This window comes from Atta colombica, unplaced genomic scaffold (assembly GCF_001594045.1).
Source record: "Atta colombica isolate Treedump-2 unplaced genomic scaffold, Acol1.0 scaffold233, whole genome shotgun sequence".
NCBI classification, from domain to species: domain Eukaryota; kingdom Metazoa; phylum Arthropoda; class Insecta; order Hymenoptera; family Formicidae; genus Atta; species Atta colombica.
Window position 1 is genome coordinate 1,181,559 of NW_017259331.1, and position 5,306 is coordinate 1,186,864.

A 5,306-nucleotide genomic window follows, 5' to 3' on the forward strand; every position below is an offset into this window, starting at 1 on the left:
TATATATATATATATATATAGAACATTACAGCAAAAAAATTTAATAAAAAACAAAACAAATGCAATCAGTAGACGGGGGAGGCATCAGCAAAATCTGCTTAAAAATCTAAACCCAACACTGATAGTGTAAAGTTAGAAATTAAAATACAACCAATGATACATGTATAAATAAGCAAAATAAGAAAGATAACATTAAGATGTCAACTACAGATGATAACTAAAATATATAGATATATTAAATATATGAAAGAGAACAGATACAAATAAGAGAGTACAGATAATTAAGATTAATTAATTATGTTTCTCAATTAAAATTATTTGAACTACGAAACGACATATCTTTCCTCTGTAGAGGAAAATTATGATTTATTTTAATATGTCTCTATATATTTTATTAAATAACTGTTAATGTATCTTTCGTCCGAATACATTGAAATAATTTATGTATCATGCAACATATGTTGGTGTGTATATGTACACTGAATGTTTGGTATTATTTATGATTATAATTAGTATTTATGACTATAATTATAAGGCAAAGTAAAATAAATATGATTAGGAGCTCCATTTTTATAATTACTGCTGTAATGTTAGTATATAGTTATAATAATTATATTTATAGTTGGTATAGTTGGTCAAAAATGACTATAAATTAGAATTAAATTATGATAATTGCAACAATTATTTTCTCAATGTACAAATAACGCTATTATTATTATTTAGATTTAAAGAAGACTAGCTAAATAAGCCAAGAATGCATTCGACCGAACTCTGATTAAATTATTCCGATTAACTCAATTAACATATTAAATACAATATTATTTTGTTGACATGGATATTAATTAATTGGTAGGATTAATAATTAATTCCTTTGCTGTTTGCTACGAGAAAAAAAAAATTCAAGGATCAGGATAGAACAGAATTATACAGTCGAAAACTTTGCCGCGAGCAATTCTACCGCTCGGACTAATTGCCGATTAAGTTGATCGGAGCTCGTCCAAAGTCTCCAAACGAGTAGAATTCAGTACGTCCAGTATCCCTCGAAGTTGAAGAATTCAGGGAATTGCCGGAGGGTTGCCCATCCTACCTCCATTCCAAGAAATTATCAAGCGTTAACGAAGGCGCGCTTTAACGCAGCGACAGGATAGCGACGAGGCTTATTATCTATTCGCTGAATATAATATAAAAAGATTAATGCAAGTAAATATTAATTTGACATTAATTATTAAAGACAGATATATATTATCATAAACTTAAATAAATAATGATATTGATTTCATCTTGTCTTGTCGATTGACTGATCACTGATCGCATTCTCACTGCTATCTCTTATCGTCAATCATTTATTGACTGCTTTAATTTCTCGTTCATCAGCATATATTACTCATTACTATTATTACGCATTACTAATGTTAGACTTACATAGGATTGACATCACACTTTCTGCTTCTCTGTGCTTCTCACATACCAAGTGAAGAGAAAGTTAAAATAACTTTATTTTGATGTTATGAAAGTAAAAAAAATAATGATTTCTCGGGAAAAAAATATTTTATATATTTTATATGGACATATTTTATATAATTATATTTAATTTTATATAATTATTTATAATTATGTATGAAACATTTTTTCCCGGATTTTTGTTACAAAAATTTGACTGTTTATTGTCGTTAAGAATCAAAATAGTTATTTTGATTTTTGATTGACATGTGTTACTGTGTTTCAATATACTCGCTCAAATTCATAGACTGAAGTTTTGTTATACATGTAACTATTCAGATTCAGAATCTCTATCACACTACTATATAGAACTTTCAAGAACTTTGTAATTGCCATATATCTGTCATCAAGTTTGAGATCAAGTTTGAGATCATTACATCTTGAAGAATCAATCTCGAATTATTATCGATATACTCTAGTCAATGTATTTATTACATCACTTTATACAAATTGTTAAATGCATTTAAGGCATTCAATTTGTGACTTTTATCTTACTTTATTTAATTTGTCAATTAAAATTGTCACTAAAATTGTACGGAGGATAAAAGAATTTAAGGTCGGAACATTACTAATTTTTTTTTGTTAACATTCTTACTATTTCTTTTATGTTAACATTTTAATAAATTTTTCCATTTACACACTAATATCTGTGACTCTTTATAGACTTTTTAATATTATCAATTTATTATATCACTGCAATTTACAACGATTTCTTTTACCGTGTCCATCATTTATTATTTTATATTTGAACTTACATTGAGTGGCGGTAATCTTATAATTACTTTGACTGAATTCGTACGTGCCGAATTATCTCAATGATCATAATTTATGTGTATTAAATATTTTACTTCAGTGGCTGGATTAATTTATATCTTTCCGCAAACATTTTATTAAATGCGTTGCTTAGTATCGTTTTCCCATCCCGATCAGGAATATTTTGCGGTTTTGTTTGCACTGCTCAATAAGAACAGGTTTGCGATGTCTACGTTGAATCCACGTATTTTACGTGGACAAAAATTCATTGATATCTACATGAATGTAACGTGTTATGAATGACGCGTCATCAAAATTTCCATGTGGATTGCACAAAGTAAAAATCGATGTGAATTTATTCACGTAAATTCTATATTACTACCATATTTTCTTGTTTTGTCCCCCTTTAATTTTAGCAATTCTATGCGTATTAAAATCTATATGAAAGTATCTACATAAAATTCATGTTAAAATTTTGAAGGAAATTTATTTCGATTTAGCAATAAAGTTACAATGTTAATTCATGTAGATATCATGTCAACAAATTTTTGTTCACGTATTCCATGTAAAATACATGGATTCAGTGTAGATAACGCAAACCTGTTCTCATCAGATCAAAGAGACAAGGGAGATCAAAACTTTGCCATAAAATGTTGGCGTTTTTGAATATAATTACATTGTATATATAACAATCTTATCAATATTCATCTTATCCAAGAAACACATAAAAGTTAACAAAAAATCAAAATGATTTTATTTCGATTTTTAACGTCAATAAATAGTTAAATTTTGTAACCAAAAATCATCATTTTTTACTTTTATTTTTGTGGCGTCAAAATAAAGTCATTTTGACTTTCTTTTCACTTGATGTGTCCCTCGGATATCAATAAATATCTATTGCACGTAGACTCTTATTGACTACCTTGCTTCTTTTTATTGATTTATTTTCAAAGCTTTTCACACACATTTTATTATTATTTATTTAAAAACAGGCGTATGTTATCGTTTTAAAAAAAGAAGAATATTCTTCGCATTATCGCCGCTTATTTAAAAATAATTAGCTTCGAGGAAGGGACGATTATAAAATATGTATATCACTTTTAATAATTAAAGTCACTGAATTAAAAAACAAAACGATATTATTTTCTGACGAATCCTGACGATTTTTCCGTATCACGAGTAAATTGGAAATCGTTTCGCCCCGACCCGATACGTCAACAACGACATTCACATCGAAATTTAATTCGACGTGCTCTATGATTCTATTTGCGTCATAGCATTTCGCCGTGACGCACGTAAGCGGTCTCTCTCGAGTTTGTACGAATTCCATAAATATTGGCGCCAAGCACGGACGACGATAAAGATTCCAATTTATGAAGTTGCTCCGTGGGATATGAAATTGTTGCGCGCATTATAAGTTATGTAGTAAGTGGGCAGAAGAATTTTCTCTCCCCGTTGCAACAGCATTGCAGTAACGGCTCTTTTCTTATCGAATAGTAAAGATTTGATCAGAGAGGTATTGTAATTAATTGTTCAGAAGCGATCGTAATACAAAAAATATATATCAGGATAATAATTTTTTTATTTTTTTATATATAATAATAAATTTTACTTTATTAATATAGAACAGAAGTGTGCAATATAATACATGTATATATGTTGCTATTTCATTAATTATTATTCGCAAAATTTCAGCCTGGATGCACACATATTGCGATACAAATTTTGGCAAGTTTGGCTAAAATGAAATATTGCGTTTAATATCTGAGTGCCTTCATATACTCATGCAACAAAATAGTCTCAATTTACGCTCAGATACAGAGGATGTATATTAAATTGATATACAATTATTAAAAGACATTAAATAATTATATTTGGTCAGTTTTTACAAATTATTGTTCATGTATTGATTTTATTCTTTCTGCTTTTTATTTTTTTCTTGTTGGTCTGACATGTCTTATTTATTATATTAAATGTATTAATCATAATATTTCGTTCAAGCTGCGATCAATATGCGTTTTTACTTGATACTGTTTAGTGATAATAAATTTTAATTGTTTTTGATCCAACGTTGAGACAAATTCCTTCTCTATCTTGAGATAAGTCACCAGTTTTTGAATGTTAATTTGTAACTTTTGGATAGAATGGTTTCGAAATATTTATAAGATAATCGTGTTAATGTTTCGAATAGATTACAACATCAAATCTGTTAATCTGATGGTGACTTTTTTTTGGATATGAAGGAATTGATATTTTGAAATTGTATTGCTGAGGATGATTCCAAAGTGAACTATACGTACTATTTTTTGGAATAAAGATTTAAGATTGCGTACTAACTACCACGCTGACTCTCATTCGTCCTGAGTTTTTTGGAATTTGTTATTGTTGAAATATTGCATTGTATTTTAAAATTATTTGAATTTATGAATTTTTTATTGTTCAATTTTTTATTGTGCAATTTAACTATATAATTTCTTTCTGAAATTTATAAACTATATCAATCGCATTAATAATATAATCGATGCGATAAACTCAATTAAATTTAAAAAATGGACCAAAGTACGCGAATGCAAGAATTAAAATAAGCACAATAAAGAGTTTTAACATCAAAATAGCTTCAAAATGTTATTAAAAATAATTTTTCGATTTATTTTAATGTCATTTTACATTATATGACCTGTTATTTTGTTTAGGATTAGAAATATAATTAACAAAAATTTAATTTACTAGTGAAAACCATAAAAATTTTAAATTTAAAAAGTAGAAAAATTCGCGAATTGAAATTAAAGCATCTATTTCTCGCAGAATGCATTAAAAAACGCATTTTGTGAATTATATTGCTCTTTTTGCAAATGAAAAAACTAAATGCTGTCGCCATCTGTTTCACGAATATTCTATTACAGCTGGAAATTGAAGATTGTTGCCATCTATTGATTTCTTCTGATACTATGTCAAACTTTTTCAGTTGCATAGATATAAGATATTTATATTTATTTATAAATATCCAATACATATAATTAAAATTTAATTCACAATTAATATATTGTGATATA